The following is a 17,121-nucleotide window of genomic DNA, read 5'->3' on the forward strand; positions in this document are numbered from 1 at the left end:
CTACTTGGTCTGCTGTGTTCATCCAGCTCTACACCTTGTCATCCGTTATTAATTATGCATACGTTATGACTGTGTGCACTATGTGCAGGCCACCTTTCCAACAGAATTAGGTTGATGCATTTCTAAAATAAGAGTAAATACCTAATTTGCATTAACAGTTTTTTCGATTGCCATTATCCTTGGTCTTGGCATTGGCATGGGCATTTGACTGAACTCGTCAGCCTAATAATTATATGTTCTTCATTGTTCTATATCACAATTAGGACACTGATGCAACACTTGGTTGACAAACATGGAGTGGATCCAAAGGAGTGGGTATGTTTGGAAGTGAAGGCCAGGATAAGAGGTTGGATAAAAGGAGCATGAACATGTAAAGAAAGATATTTTTGCTCATATCCTTAGTTGAGTGACATGGAAGGATTTGCAACTTTGGTGCTTAAACAGTTTTTTTTTGGTCAGTTTTCAACAGAATTCAATCTTTACTTCCATGTAAATAAGTGAAGACAGGACAGATGGGAGTGATTTCAGAAACACAATTATAAAGTCAAAGGGAGGAGAATTAGAAGAAGCAGAGCAGAAACAGAAAGAAGGGGCGACTAAACTTGCAATCTTTCCTGTCAAAAAACAATATGGACGGTCTCTATGCCCAGACGTCCTTACACAGAATCCAAACACCTAGACTCCAGTTTGAGATGTTCACAGACAGTAATGGGAAAAGAGGCTCAGGTTCTGAGGAAAAATCATTGATTTCCGTCTTTTCCAGTTGTTTTCTGGTTACAGAGACTGTCATTTTCAATTTTGTTTTGTTTCACAACGCAACAGGGACATGGCACATGTTCTTGTCAGTATAATGTAAGTATCAGTTGCACATTATGATAAAGCTGTTTCACAAAGACTTTATCAGTCAACCTACAGACTAGATTGGTTTGCAGCAATTACTAGATTTCCATAACTCTTACACTACTGTTGAGTATAATCACAGGAACATTAGAACAGCAGACCACTTAGCTCCTCAAGCCTCTTTCCGCATTCAAGTAAAATCATAGCTGATCTGTATCTTAAATTCAATCACCCCTTTTGGCTTAAATGTTCCTTTCTACACTTGACTAACAAAAATCTAACTAACTCACTCAAATTTCATTGATCTAGCCTCTTCTGCTTTTTCTTTGGGAGTGTTTCACGCATCTAACCCCTTGGCATGTGAAAGTATTTTTTAATGATTTTAAAGCTTGGCTCTGTTTTAAATGTTACATCCCTTGTGGAAACCCAAAGGAACTTAATTTACTGACTGACATCCATAAGGAAAAAAATAACCAATAAGGTTTCAAATTTCGTAATTTTTTATACTAAATTTAATCAAAATTTAAAAATTAAATATGCATTAACAGTCAAATCATGGTTGGTACAAATTAGAAATTATACGAGAATTAGCAGATACAAAGATATCTTAAATATTTTCTAGGCAGCTCACTCTAGATGTATAGTCCTAGTTTCAGCCATCCAGGTTTTCCAAGATGAATTCCAGTTCCTCTCCTTCCAAGGCATGGGGCAGCATAGTGGTTAACTCTGCTGCCTCACAGCTCCAGGGACCAGGATTTGATTCCACCCTCGAGTGCCTGACTGTGTGGAGTTTGCACGTTCTCCCTGTGTCTGCGTGGATTTCCTCTGGTTTCCTCCACAGTCCAAAGATGTGCAGGTTAGGTAGATTGGCTATGCACAATTACCCACAGTGTCCATGGATATGCAGGCTAGAAGGATTAAACATAACAAATGCTGAGTTATGGGGATGGGACAGGTCTGGGTGGGGTGCTCTTCAGAGGGTTGGTTTGGCTTGATGGGCCAAATGGCCTTATTCTGCACTGTAGGGATTGTATGGTTCTAAGACATAACCAATTCTTCACATGCAGGTAATAGTTTGTACGTTAACACGGTTTCGCCCACGCAATCTTATTAAATGACATACTTCTTTAGAGAAAGTTCGGTATTTTCAGATTCTGACAGTTATGTTAGTGTGGATTTACCAGAACTGCTTTTACCTTTCAAGTGTCACTAAATCTGCGAATTCAATCACACAGAAGGAAAAGTAACAATGGGAACAATCCTAAATGTGGTTTTGATAGCTTAAGAATCCAGCTCTCCAACTTGGTTTGGTGTTTGCCACCTTCTTTCCAACTTATATATGTTCTGAGTGCCATTTTTTAAATTTATTCATGTTGTCGGATATGGGCATTGCTGGCTTGCCAGTATTTATTGCCCATCCCTAGTTGCCTTGAGAAGCTGCCTTCTTGAACCGCTGCAGTCCACCTGCTGTGGGTTGATTCACAATGTAATTGGGAGGGAATTCTAGGGTTTTGACCCAGTGAAGTGAAGGAACAGAGATATATTTCCAAGTCAGGATGGTAAGTGGGCTTGAGGGGAACTTGAAGGTGATGGTGTTCCCATATATCTATTGCCCTTGTCTTCCTAGGTAGAAGTGGTTGTGGGTTTAAAGGTGCTGTCTGAGGATCATAGATCATAGAATCCCTACAGTGTGGAAACAGGCCATTCTACCCAACAAGCCCACACTGACCCTCAGAGCATCCCACCCAGACCCATCCCCCATAACCCACCTAATCTGCAAATCCCTGAACAGTATGGGCAATTCAGCATGGCCAGTCCACCTAGCCTGCATGTCTTTGGATTGTGGGAGGAAACCAGAGCACCCAGAGGAAACCCACGCAGACACGGGGAGAATGTGCAAACTTCGCACAGTCGCCTGAGGGTGGAGCCGAACCCAGGTCCCTGGCCCTCTGAGGCAGCAGTGCTAAACACTGTGCCACTGTGAATTTCTGCAGTGCATCTTGTAGATAGTACACACTGCTATAACTGAGCATCAGTGATGGAGGGAGTGGATGATTGTGGATACAGTGCCAATCAAGTGGGCTGCTTTGTCCTGGATGGTGTCAAGCTTCTTGAATGTTGCTGGAGCTGCATTCATCCAGGCAAGTGAGGAGTATTCCATCACACTCCTGACTTGTGCCTCATAGATGGTGGACAGGCGTTTGGGAGTCAGGAGGTGAGTTACTCGCCACAATATTCATAGCCTCTGCTCTGCTGTTGTAGCCACTGCATTTATATGGTGAGTCCCTTGAGTTTCTGCTAACTCCCAAGACGTTGATAGTGGAGGATTCAGTGATGGCAACACCATTGAATGTCAAGAGGCTGTGGTTAGATTGTCTCTTATTGGTGATGGGCATAGCCTAGCTTTTGTGTGGCGTGAATGTTACTTACTGCTTGTCAGCCCAAGTCTGGATATTGTCCAGATCTTATTGCATTTGGACACAGACTGCTTCAGTGTCCAAGGAGTCGCAAATGGTGCTGAACATTGTGCAATCATGAGTGAACATCCCCACTTCAGACCTTACAATGGAGGGAAGGTCATCAATGAAGCAGCTGAAGATGGTTGGGCCGAGTACAATACCCTGAGGAACTCCTGCAGAGGTGTCCTGGAGCTGAGATGGTTGACCTCCAACAACCATGACCATCTCCCTATGTGTTAGGCATGACTCCAACCACCAGAGAGTTTGCACCCCTGATACCCATTGATTCCAGTTTTGCTCGGGCTCCTTGATGTCACACTCGGACAAAAGCAGCCTTGATGTCAAAGGCTGTCACTCTCACCTCACCTCAGCTCTTTTGTCCATGTTCGAACCAAGGCTGTAATGAGGCCAGGAGCTGAGTAGCCCTGGCTGAACCCAAAATGGGTATCACTGAGCAGCTTATTGCTGAGCAGGTGCTGCTTGATAGCACTGTTGATGACATCTTCCATCACTTTACTAATGACCAACAGAAGACTGATGGGGTGGCAATTGGGCTGGTTAGATTTGTCCTGCTTTTTACGTACAAGACATACTTGGGCAGTTTTCCACATTGTCAGGTCGATGCCAGTGTTGTAACTGTACTGGAACAGCTCGGCTATGGGAGCGGCGCGTTCTTGAACACAAGTCTTCAGGACTGTTGCCAGAATGTTGTCAGGGCCCATAGCCTTTGCAGTATTCACTGTATGTTGGTGATAGGTGGACACGGGTAGTAGGTACGATCTGGTTGGTCGATGGGAGGGATGAATCCAGTTGGTAGCTGGAAGGGAGCTACAGACAAATTAGCATGACCAATCCACCTAACCTGCACATCTTTGGACTCATCGGTAGGTGAAATGGAAGTGAGGTGGCAGGCTGGAAGGTTATTTGAAATTAGAGAAATCAATGTTGAGTCCTCTGGGCTGTAGGGTGCCCAGGTGGAAGGTAGTATGTTGTTCTTCAAATCTGCATTCTGAATCACTGTGATACTGGAGGAGGCTGAGGGTGGACATGCCGGAGGGTGAGTGGTTGGGGGGTGAGGTTGAAATGGGCGGTGACCATGAGGTTGGGCTGGCCAGGCGAAGATGCTGCGAAACGGTCACTACTCTATGTTTGGTCTCACCAATGTAGAGAAGACCACATCGGTTGCGCCGAATGTGGTAGACTAGGCTCGAGGAGATGCAGGTGAAGCTCTGTCACAACTGTAAGGATTGTTTAGGGCCCTGGATGGAGGTGAGGGAGGTGGTGTGTTGGCAGGTGTTGCATCTTTTACGGTTACAGGGGAAAGTACTGGTGGGGGGAGGGGGGTGGTTGGAATGGTTGGTGGGGAGCTTTGTGTGAACTTTGGAGTGACGAAGGAAATGGTCCTTGCAGTAGGCAGAGAGGGGTGGGGAGTGGAAATGTTCTGGGTGGTGGGGTCTAATTGGGGTTGGTGGAAGTGTTTGAGAATGATACTTTGGATGCGGAGGCTGAAGGTGTGGAAAGTGAGGACAAAGGGGACCCTATCCTTACTTTGTTTGGAGGGAGAGTGGATTTTAGTGCTGTGGAGTGGGGAATGGAGCAGGCGTGGTGGATGGCTGTCTGGATGACAGAGGAGGAAAAGAACATTGTTTGAAAAAGGAGGGAATCTGGGATGCTTGGGAGTGGAATGTCTCCTTGTCAGAGCACATGCGAAGGAGACAGAGGATTTGGGAAAACAGGACGGAGTTTTTGCAGGATATGGGTGGGAAGAGGTGTAGTCTAGATAACTACTAGTGGGGTTGGGGGGGTAGGGGGTGGTGTCTGGGTAGGATGCTCTTTGCAGAGCCAGTGCAGACTCCATGTGCCCACTGGCCTCTTTCCTCACTGTAGGGATTCTGTGATCCATCTTTAAATAAGATGCTCTGAACTGAACACAATACTCCAAATGTGGTCTGACCAATAACTTGTAGCATCACATCCTTGCTTTTATACTCTATGCCTCTATTTATAAACCCAAGAAGCCTTTAAGTCTTCTTAACAACTATTTCAACTTGCCTGGCCACCTTCAGAGAATTGGATCAGAAGATCATAGAATCCCTATAGATCATAGAGTCCATTCAGCCCATCACATCCACACTGACCCTTCGAACAGCATCCCATCCAGACAGACCCCCTACATTATCCTATCCCCGTAACCCTGTATCTCCCATGGCTAATCTACCGAGCCTGCACATCTGTGGATACAGTGGGTAATTGAGCGTGGCCAATCCATCTAAACTGTACATCTTTGGACTGTGGGAGGAAACCAGTGCAGACGCGGGGCAAACGTGAAAACTACACACAGGCAGTTGCCCAAGGTGGGAATCAAAGCCTGATCCTTTGCACTGTGAGGTAGCACTGCTAACCACTGAGCCACTATGCCACCCTAGTGCTACAGAATTGAACCCTGAGGTCTCTCTGCTTCTGTACTTAGCTAAAAGTTGTACCATTCAACCTATATTGTCTCTAAGTTTTTCTGCCCAGTATACATTACCTCACATTTATCTGCCAGGTGTCTGCCCATTTTTTTTTATTCATTCACTAGATGAGGGCATCGCTGGCTAGGCCAGCAATTATTGCCCATCCCTAATAGCCCACAGGGCACTTATGAGTCAACCACACTGTGGTCTAAAGTCACGTATAGGATAGACCAGGTAAGGATGGCAGTTTCCTTCCCTAAAGGACATCAGTGAACCAGATGGTTTTTCCACCAATTGACAATGGATTCATGGTCATCATTAAACTCTTAATTCCAGATATTTATTGGACAACTTGACAATGTCCCTCCAAAATCACTGCGCACCATCCTCACAATTCACTATATTAGCTTAGTTTTATCTGCAAACTTAGAGATTTTGCCCTCAACACACATCTCCAAATTATTTATATGAGTCAAAAAAAGGGTCCCAACACCCATCCCTGGGGAATACCACTTCCAACTCATTCAGAGATAGTAGGAACTGCTGATGCTGGAGTCTGAGATAACAAGGTGTTCAGCTGGAGTAGGAAAGCTGACGTTTTGGGTCTGGACAAGAAGGGTCCAGACCCGAAACGTCAGCTTTCCTGCTCCTCTGATGCTGCCTGGCCTGCTTTGTTCATCCAGCTCTACACCTTGTTATCTCTGCTTCCAGCTCATCTCCAGTTTGAGAAATGCCCATCTATATCTACCCTCTGTTTCCCACCTTTTAGTCAACTTCTAATCCATACTGCCATCAATCCCAAATATTTCTAGCTAACCTGCCATATCAAAATGTTGTCTTAAAAAGCACATATACACAACATACACGGTATTTCCGTCATCCACTGTCTGCGCCATCTCAATTAAAGAGCTCGATTAAATTTGTCAGACATGACCTGCCCTTGACAAAGCCATGTTGACTGTCCAGTATTAACTTATTTTTCTCCAAATGTATATTTATCTAATCTCATTTATGGCTTCTCTGTCAGTTTTCACACTATTGAATCATAGAATCCTTACAGTGGGGAGCAGGCCATTCGGCCCATTCAGTCCACAGTGACCCTCTGAACACCATCCCACCCAGATCAACCCACCTACCCTAACCCTGTAATTCCCATGGCCAATCGACCTAACCTGCACATCTTTGGACTCCAAGAAGAAACTCACGCAGACGCGGGAAGAATACAAACTCCACACATTCAGACAGTTGCTGGAGAGTGGAATTGAACCTGTGTCTCTTGCACTGTGAGGCAGAGACTTTTTCCTAGGGTGGAGGTAGCTATTACGAGGGGACATAGTTTTAAAGTGGAATGGAGGTAGATATCGGGGAGACGTCAGAGGTAGGTTCTTTACTCGGAGAGTGGTCAGGGCGTGGAATGCATTGCCGGAGAGGGTAGTGGAGTCAGCCTCATTAGGGGCATTTAAACGGCTACTAGATAGGCAAATGGATGATAGTATAAGGTAGGGGCGGAGGTTAGATAGACCTTAGGATTAGGGTAAAAGTTCGGCACAACATTGTGGGCTGAAGGGCCTGTATACTGTTCTATGTTCTATGTTCTATGTTCTACACAGAGTCACCCGAGGCTGGAATCAAATCTGGGTCCCTGGCACTCTGAGGCAGCAGTGCTAATCACTGAGCCACCATGTTGCCCTTCTTCCCTAAAGTCAGCCCATTGTTCAGTTATAGATTTGCCTACTAATCTTGGATGATTATCAGAGCCAGCTCCAGTCTTACGCCATTGAAGTTAGCTTTTCCAACTGAATTATTCTTACTTTGGATTGTTACTTGTCCTGTTACTTAGCCATACCAAACCTAATGATACAATGATTACTAACTCTTAATTGTTCATCTACTTATATTTGATCCAATTGCCGACCTCAGTCCCAAGAACTGGGTATAACAGCACCCCATGTTCAGTGCTGCAGAAAATTATGATGAACGTACTGTAGGAATTATTACCCTTTGCTCCCCTTCAATTATTCAATTTAGAATGGAAATATAATATAGTGGAAAGCTCCTCTTTATAATTCTCACATTTCTCTAACTTCCTTGAAAATTTGTTCATTTCCATCTTTCCCAATAGTTGGCAGAATACATTGTACGTTGGGCAATGTAATTTTATGTTTTAGTTCTTAGCTTCAGCCAAATAGATTATGTTCTTGATCCCTACTGTATCCAAGAATATTAAATACCCAGTTCTAACATTGTTTAGATTGAGCCTCTGTATTTGCTGCAACATTATATTTCCAACTGGCTATGACTGCAATTCACCAACATTAATTACCGCAGTCTGCGCATTTATGCAATGTTGCCTCCCTGGTGCCAGGGTCAGGTAGGTCACCAAATGGCTGAAGGGTATTCTGAAGAGATTTTGAAGAGAAACAGACAGAGCATGGTACATACTGGCACCAATGACAAAAGTAGAAGAAATTAGATCCTGCAAGTAGGATTTAGGGAACTAGGAATTCATACTTGTGAGTGTAGCAATAGGTGGTCAGTCCAGATAAATCCATGGCTGGAGAAACAGTGCAGGAGGGAGGGCTTCAGATTTCTGGGATACTGGAACCATTTTTGAGGATGGATGGACCTGTAGAGCCTGAACCGGAATGGGACCAGCATTCTCACAGGGGGGTTTGCAAGTGCTACTGGGGAAGGTTTAAAATAATTTAGCAGTGTGGTGAGATCCTGAGAGAAGGTTCAGCAGGGTATGGTGGGGAGCAGGGGAGATGCATAGCCAAAATTATGAGAGACAGCAACTAAGTCAGAAATACACAGATATTATAGGACAGTTAAGGTGCAATGAAGTTTGGCAAGGTCGGATTTCTTTTTAACCTCGAAGTCTGGAAAACAAGGCACATGAATTGTGGGCTCGAATTAAACATAGGAATATGATGTTGTGCAGTAACTGAGATACAGTTGAGGGAGGGGCAGGATTGGCAGTTCAATATTCATGGATATTGGGTCTTCAGGTGAGACAGGGAAGAAGATAAAAGAGGAGGGGTTGTAATATTGATTGGGGTTTCAATTACATCAGAAAAGAAGATGATATCTTAGAAGGCTCCTCAAATAAATTCATATGGGTAGAACTTAAAAATCAAAATAGAGCGATCACATTGCTGGGAGTGTACCACAGGCCCCCTAATGGCTTGAGAGAATTAGAAGAACAGGTATGTAGGCAAATTTCAAAGAAATGTAAGCATAAAATGGGGGATTTCAACTTTTCTAATATTAACTGGTATAGTCACAATGTGAAATGTTTAGAGGGAACAGAATTTGTAAAAACAGAACTTTATAAACCAGTGTGGAGAAGAGCATGGTCCTGGACTTAATTTTGGGTAATGAAACCTGGCAAGCAGCCTGGGGAAGAATTTTGCAGACAACAATTATAACTCCATTAGATTTAAGACTTATCGAAAAGGACAAAGATGGACCAGAAATCAAATTTCTAAACCGGGGAGAGGCTGATTTTACTAAAATCAGATAAGACTTGTCCAGAGTGGACTGGGAGCAGGCAATTTTAGGTAAATCTGTGTCAGAGCAGTGAGATGTATTCAAGAAGCCAATAGGAAGACTACAAGACAACATGTTCCAAAAGACAACACCAACAAATCCAGTGAACCATGAATATCAAGAGATATAGAGAATTGGATAAAGAGGAGAAGGGATGCTTATGGCAGATACCGAGGGCTCAAAATAGCAGAAGCCCTTGAAGAGGACAGAATGTCCAAGGGAGAACTTAAAAAGGAAATTAGAAGAGCAAAAAGGGGGCATGAAAGGATAATGACAGGTAAAATAAAGGAAAATATTAGTTATTTTGTAAGTACTTTAAGGGTAAAAGGATAGGGAGGGAAAGAGTAGAGCCCATTAAGGACCATAGTGGTAATTTGTTCTTGACGCTAGATGACATAGATAAGGTTCTAAATGAAAACTTTGTGTCAGTGTTCACTAGTGAGAGTGACAATAGGAGAAGATATACTGAAATAAATTAACACAGATGGAGAGGAGGTTCTGAGTGGTCTGGCAGCCTTAAAAGTAAAGAAATCTCTAGGATTGTATGAAATGTGTTTCATGAATGAGGCAAGGGAGAAAATAGCAGGGATGCTATTCCTTTCTGCCTACAGGAGAGATGCCAGAGGACTGGAGGGAAGCCAATATGCTACCACTATTCAAGAAAAGAGGAAGGATTAACCGGTCAGTCATCAGAATTCTGATGATTCTGTGATTCAACATTGTGAATACATTACAGTGACACCAACTGCTCCTCAAGCTCGCAAACCTGGAGTTCGAGTTGCTGCGGCTGACAATACAGGCTAATAGAACAATTACAGCACAAAAGGAAGCCATTTGACCCTCATGTCCGCACTGGCTTTCTGGTTGAGCAATTCGTTTGGTGCTATTATGCAGAATTACAGAGAGAAGATGGGACATTGTTCAGTTTCAGATAACCGTCTAATTCCCTTCTGAATATGTCAACTGAACATGCCTCCACCGCATGGAGGCAATGCGTACTATACATTAACTACTGTCTGCATGAAGAGGATTCTTCTCATGCTGTAGTTGCTTCTTTTGCCAATTACTTCAAATTACTTTTGTTTTGATACCTTTACAAATGTGAAAAGTTTATGTCTATTTACTTCATCTAGATCCTCATGATTTTAGCTATATTTGGGTCTCAGGAAACATCTTGGAGTTCCCATATGGAACAGGATGTACACTTCAAATCTCAGAGCTGCCTTGTCATTCCTTTATTTATTGAATAATAAAATATATTCTGAAAGAATGAACACTGAACAACTACTCAATTCCATTCATCTGTTGTCACTTAATATAAAGATGACAATTTAAATAAAATAACTCTAATCATCTGAGAAATTACTAATTTTCTAATGTTGGAGAAAGGGAAACAAAGGTATAATACTCAACAGCCAATCAACCCACATCTTTGCTGTTATACCACAATTTGATTTATTTTCTCACTTCAGTGATTCTGACTGAAACACTCCTCCTGATTAACTTCAGCCATCCTGACCCAGTCTGCTTCACAATGACCCTGACCTGCTTCAAGCAAGTACACCTATTTCAGAGAGAACACTGTAACAAGCCTTCCTAGCTGTTCATAAATTCTGGAGCAGTAAATAGCACAGAAAATACCGGGGTGGCATGGTGGCTCAGTAGTCAGCACTGCTGCCTCACAGCGCGAGGGACGTGGGTTTGATTCTACCCTCGGGTGACTGTCTGTGTGGAGTTTGCATGTTCTCCTTGTTTCTCCCCAGGTGCTCCTGTTTCCTCCCACAGTCTAAAGATGCGCGGGTTAGGTGGATTGGCTCTGCTAAATTGCCCATAGTGTCCAGGGATGGGCAGTCTAGATGGGTTAGCTACGGGAAATGCAGGGTTACAGTGATTGGGTGGGATGCTCTTTGGAGGTTGGTGTGGTCTTGATGGGCTGAATGGCCTGATTCCACACTGTAAAGATTCTATAATTTAAAGATAGTCCCAGCTAAATAAGAAAGAATTGTAGTTTGAGGAGGCAACAATGCAGTTGTGGAGCATTAAGTCGAACTACATCTCAATGAATAACCTTGCATTTAAATATCTTACCTTAATTTTTTTTAGATTTCACCACCGTTACTGAGAAGTTAGGTAATACAATTGTGGAGAAGTTAGGTAATACAATTTAAATGTGTACAGCATATTCTTAATCATGACATTGGATCAAAATTTTGCGTTCTGCCCAAGTGGAAGAATTTTCTTAGTTGGTGAGATACAAACCAAAAAGAGATTTGCACAAATGAACAAGGATGATGCCAAACACTTATTTCTTATGAAAATTGTTTCCAGAATGTAGATAGTGGTTTGACAACGAACTAATGTTGCCAGTGGAACCTATTCTGAATTGGTAGACTTTGTATAGAATGTACAGAATTTATGAGTAAAAGCGTTTATGAGTTTACCAGAGACTTGGACATATAAAAACCATAAAAAGGGCTCCAGTTATTCCACAGGGCAGAAATTATAGTCATACAGCATGGAACAGGCCCTTTGGCTCAATTCATCCATGTGACCAGGTTTCCTAAACTGAACTAGTCCCATATCCCTCTAAACCTTTCCAATTCATGCACCTGCCCAAATATTGTAATTGTACCCGCTTCTACAATTTCCTCTGGCAGCTCGTTCGGTATATGCACTACCCTTTGTGTGAAGAAATTGCCCCTCAGGTCCCTTTTTAAGTCTTTTCCTCACCTTAAACCAATGCTCCCTAGTTTTGGACTTCCCCTACCCTGGGGAAAAGACCTTGGCTATTCACATTATCTATGTCCTGTGATTTTATAAACCTCTAAAAGGTCAGTCCTCTATGCTCCAGGGAAAAAAAAAGTTCCAGCCTATCCCTATAACTCAAACTCTCCAGACTTGGTAATTTCCTTTTAAGTCTTTTTTGTACCCTTTCCAGTTTAATAACATCCTTTCTCTGGCTGGGCAACCAGAATTGTACGCAATACTCCAAAGGTGGCTTTACCAATGTACATGACGTTCTAACTCCTATATTCAATGCTCTGACCGATGAAGGTAAGCGTGTCTTCTTCGCCACCGTTACCCTGTTTCCCTGTGATGCCCCTTTCAAGAAATTTGTACCTGCACCCCGGTCTCTGTTCGACAACAATCCACGGGACCCTACCATTTGTGGTATACGTCCTACCCTGGTTTGTCTTACCAAAACGGAATTACTGGAATATACTTTGTGTTGAACTAGTCTAAGCATGTCATCTATTACAAATAAAAGCGTGGTGTACGTTTTGGTCGGAGTTCAGAAAGAGTTGTCTTTTGGCTGAATTCATTGATGCAGGTAGTGCTGGAACGCGGCAGTTCTCTGCACAGACCAACCTCTGCCACGAGATGGAGTCTGATCAGTGTAAAATAATACAAAATAAAGTTTAAAAAAAGTACCATGTTATATTTTATATTTAATTATGTCGTTTATTGTTTCCGTTATTCTAGTTAGCAATACACTGTATTGAACGTGTCGAACTGTGGCAATAAACCGTCCAAAGGAACCTACATCGAGTTTCAACATTTGATTCCTCATTGGAATCAATTAATTAAATAAAAAAAGTAGCGTTGATAGAAACGGAACTACGACTTGCCTAAATATACTATTACAATGGTAGCTATAAATGAGAACAAAAAAGATATGATGAGGCTCCAGCGTGGAGCAACAACACTATCATGGATAAATTGGGCTAAATTTCCAGTTTTTGTGCCTATCATGCATGCTAACCATGCATACAAACAAGAGCTGCTTATTTCGTTTTACCATACACAGCAGGTCAAACAGCATCAGAGGAGCAGGACGGCTGACGTTTCCGGCCTAGACCCTTCTTCAGAAATGGGGGAGGGGGGTTCTGAAATAAATAGGGAGAGAGGGGGAGGCGGATAGAAGAGAGGAAACAGGCAGGTTACAGAGGCGGGGATGGAGCCAGTAGAGGTGAGTGTAGGAAGGAAGGAAGGGAGGGTCAAGGGGGCAGGATGAGGTGGGTGGAAGGACAGGTTAGGGAGGCGGGGACGAGCTGGACTGGTTTTGGGATGCGGCAGGGGGAGGGGAGATTTTGAAGCTTGTGAAGTCCACATTGATACCATTGGGCTACAGGGTTCCCAAGCGGAATATGAGTTGCTGTTCCTGTAATCTTCGGGTAGCATCATTGTGGCACTGCAGGAGACCCAGGATGGACATGTCGTTTGAGGAATGGGAGGGGGAGTTGAAATGATTCGCGACTGGGAGGTGCAGTTGTTTAGTGCGAACCGAGCGTAGGTGTTCTGCAAAGCGGTCCCCAAGCCTCCGCTTTAATAGGACATTTTGATTAACACACTAAATTGCAATCTGGCCTGTTAAAAACTGCTGTTTCTGTTTAATGTTTAAAAAGATACAGCGACCTCCCAGAGCCCGTCGTCCTACTCGGACTGGAAACATTAACTCTGCTTTCTCGCTACAGAAGCTGTCATACCTGCTGAGTTTCTCCAGGAGAAACTCTTAGTTACATCAGGAGACCATCCACTGGCACATTTCCGAAACGAAATCATCTTGAAAGTAAGAATATTAAATGAACTGCCAGCGGTAATGACACCTATAATGCCCCTTTAACAGGCAGGGAGAGCTCTTTCCCCCAGGCCCTATTCTCGGGAGGAATGGGGGTGGGGGGAAGGTTAGATTACTGGTAGGCCCCAGCCTCGGCTTGGGGAGAAGAGGCGGTGTTTAGAAGGAGGAGGAGGCAGGGGGTGCGCTGCCCGGCGTAACAGCTGGGCGGTATTCGCGCTCTCCGCTACGTTGATGCCCTGCTTTGCTCTCCGTTCCGTACTCCGCTCTCGCTCTGGCCTCACGGACACTGAGATTGCAGGATTGTTTGGAAATTTGGTTTTTAATCCGGTGGATGAATTATTAGTATAAACTTCAAAGCCCATCAAAAACCAGACAACGATACGTCGAGCGTCTGTGGATTGTAATTTTGAGTTTTTTTCCTCCCCAAGTCTGGAAACTGCGTAGCCAGCTGAACGATTCCTGTCCTGCGCTGCAGCTCTGTTGCTTGTTTTCTTTTCCATCTGTCTGGAATTTGGGATGGTGTGGTGGGCTGTGATGATATAGTATGAAGTCTGGAGGATGGGAGCGAATAATGGCAAACAGTGCGGCAGTGAGGGTAAGTTTCATATAGTGAACCTCTATAGACAGAGAAAATAAAAATTCACATGAGGAAAGACGCGACCAACCCCGTTTTTAACATTTCCCTTGAACGCCTGTCGGGACCCCGGGCATACCTTATAAAATTGCTTATTATTTATTATTACTTATAATAAGTTACTTATCCGTGCATGGTGTAGTTCATTTAGACGGTTTTTGGCATACGCTGTTCGTCTTCGTTTGATTCCAAAACTGGCTGGCTCGAGTGAAACATGAAGCGAAAATGACATAATTGGCGTCAAAATAACGGAGGACAGTAAAACTAGGAGAGCAACATAAATACTGTTTTGCCATTCGCACCCATGCATTGTTGGAGTCGACGACTAATATTTGCTTAGGTGATGTGTATTTTCACAACTTTTTACGTTTTGTAGGTTTAATATTTAGTAAAAACTCTCCACCATTTAAAATGAATTAAAATACGACATCTTATATATTGTTACTTGAACAATTCAAAACATTTTTGGGCCAATTTTAAAAAAAATCACAAGACCTATCGTTCTCAAGATTTAAAGGTGCGAATATCACACTTGAATTGCACAATTTCAGTTGTTTCTTAAAATGTTTAGTGCAACCATTCGGGTTGCTCTAGTTCATTCTAACTCTAGATTTTTGAATTTAGTTTTGACAGTTAAATAGTAACGAAATATTTCTGCAGGATGACAGGGGCGGTGTAGTCACTTACTGCCATTTATAATGGAACTGTTGGTATTATCTGGATGGGTATGTGAACAGGAAAAATTTAGTGGGATATCGCCCAAATGATGGCAACTGCGATGAGATTAATTTTTAGGATATCTGGTCAGCATGGACGAGTTGGACGGAAGGGCCTGTTTCCGTGCTGTATGGCTCTATGACTCTCTGATTCTATCACCAGAAAAGGACTTTTGATTCTTTGGCATATCTCTATCCCTTTGATACATCCAAAATCGAGGGAGGAAAAAAAATGGAAATTGAAGGCATGAGAACGTAAACAATGCATTCACAAAACGACTTGGAACATCATTATAAGGAAGAATGAAAAATGGCAAAATATAATTTAACTTGCTTTAACATGTAACAAAACGTAGATAATTTAGAGAATGTGTGGTAGAAAAGGAAGTTATAATGAAAGTAGCTTATCGGATATTAGGATTTCAAACATAGCTCAGCATAAATGAAAATTAATACAGGAACTTTTTCTGATTGAAAGGTCTAGGCCTGAAACGTCAGCCTCTCTGCTCCTATGATGCTGCTTGGCCTGCTGTGTTCATCCAGCCCTGCACCTTGTTGTCTCGGATTCTCCAACATCTGCAGTTCCTACTATCTCTAATACAGGAACAATCTTGCACAGCATTCAAAATCCAATGCCTGAATTCCCAGTAACCACAACACAAGACCTGGGGCACACCTTTGTAAAGTCTACCTTTTTGATTTATCAAGCTTAGCACTAGGACAAATTCCTGCCATGTATGAGACAATTTTCTAGAAGAAGATATTGAAGAGCCCAACAGGGTAATAGACTAAAATAAATGGAGAATGCTGGAGAAATTCAGCAGTTCTGGCCAGACCTGCTAAGTTTCTCCAACATTCGTTCTTTAAGGTTTCCAGCATACGCAGTATTTTGCCTTTATTCAAGATCACAGTTCTTTGTTCTTTTTACGTGTTTTTCGAATGTTGAGTGACTTGGATGATATAGATGTGTGCAAACTTTATTGGTTCAGAGCATCATCACAGAACTAGATAACACAAATTAAAATTAATGAACTGCAAGTGAAGCCATTGATTTAGAATCCGATTTCTTCTCTTCAAGGATGATGAATACATGCAACTAATTCCTACAGAAAATAACTGAGATTGAGTCAGTTAACTGCTTGAAAATGGAATCCGAATGGCTGTTTAGGGATAGGTTTTGAAGGTTCAGACTTTTTTCACTGGAGTGTATGAGGTTGAGGGGTGATCTTATAAAGGTTGAAAAATCATGAGGGGCATATATAAGGTGAATAGGAAGGTTTTTTTCCTGGGAGTTGGGCTGGGGAGTCTGAAACTAGAGGATATAATTTTAAGGTGAGAGCAGAAAGATTTGGAAGGGACCTAAGGGGCAACTCTTTCTCAAAGGGTTGTTCACATGTGGAATGAACTGCCAGAGGAAGTGGCAGAAGTAAGTACAGTTACAATATGTAAAAGACATTTGCACAAGTACGTGAATAGGAAAGGTTTAGAGAGATATGGGCCAAACGCAGGCAAATGAGACTAGTTTAGTTTGGGAAACTTGGTTGGCATAGACAGGTTGGACTGAAAGGTCTGTTTCTGTGCTGTATGACTCTGACTCTAATTTGGATCTAGTAATATATGCAATAAAAACAGCTAATTAACATGGTCTTCGCTACGTCGGTGAGACCAAACGTAGACTAAGTGACTGTTTGTTTCACCGAGCGTCTCTGCCTGGCCTGTAACGGTCAACCTGACCCTCCCGGTCACTGCCCATTTCAACTCACCGCCCCACACCCCCTCTGACATGTCCGTCCTCGGCCTCCTCCAGCGTTGCAGTGACTCAGAATGCAGAACAACACATTATCTTCCACCTGGGCACCCTGCAGCCTGGAGGACTCAACATTGAGTT

The 17,121-nt window shown here is 42.9% G+C and overlaps 1 protein-coding gene and 1 long non-coding RNA gene across 5 annotated transcripts in view; one reads left to right on the forward strand and one right to left on the reverse strand.

Moving 5' to 3' along the window:
* Nucleotides 1-1,334: 1,334 nt before the first annotated feature.
* On the reverse strand, nucleotides 1,335-14,124 carry LOC125486484. Its single transcript, XR_007265145.1, has 2 exons — nucleotides 13,792-14,124; nucleotides 1,335-1,748 (listed from the first exon to the last, which is right to left on the reverse strand). It is a non-coding gene; the product is annotated as an uncharacterized LOC125486484 (long non-coding RNA).
* LOC125486480 (F-box/LRR-repeat protein 7-like) overlaps nucleotides 13,574-17,121 on the forward strand; it is a 401,537-nt gene continuing 397,989 nt past the window's right edge. For 3 of the 4 annotated variants that reach the window (XR_007265144.1, XR_007265142.1, XM_048614152.1), the window contains exon 1: nucleotides 14,069-14,478. The gene's annotated coding sequence lies outside the window, so the exon portion shown is untranslated. Of the gene's footprint in view, nucleotides 13,875-14,068; nucleotides 14,479-17,121 lie in introns of those variants that run through there. The other variant, XR_007265143.1, reaches the window with a different exon arrangement.

Source organism: Rhincodon typus, chromosome 2 (genome assembly GCF_021869965.1).
Source record: "Rhincodon typus isolate 14 chromosome 2, sRhiTyp1.1, whole genome shotgun sequence".
NCBI classification, from domain to species: domain Eukaryota; kingdom Metazoa; phylum Chordata; class Chondrichthyes; order Orectolobiformes; family Rhincodontidae; genus Rhincodon; species Rhincodon typus.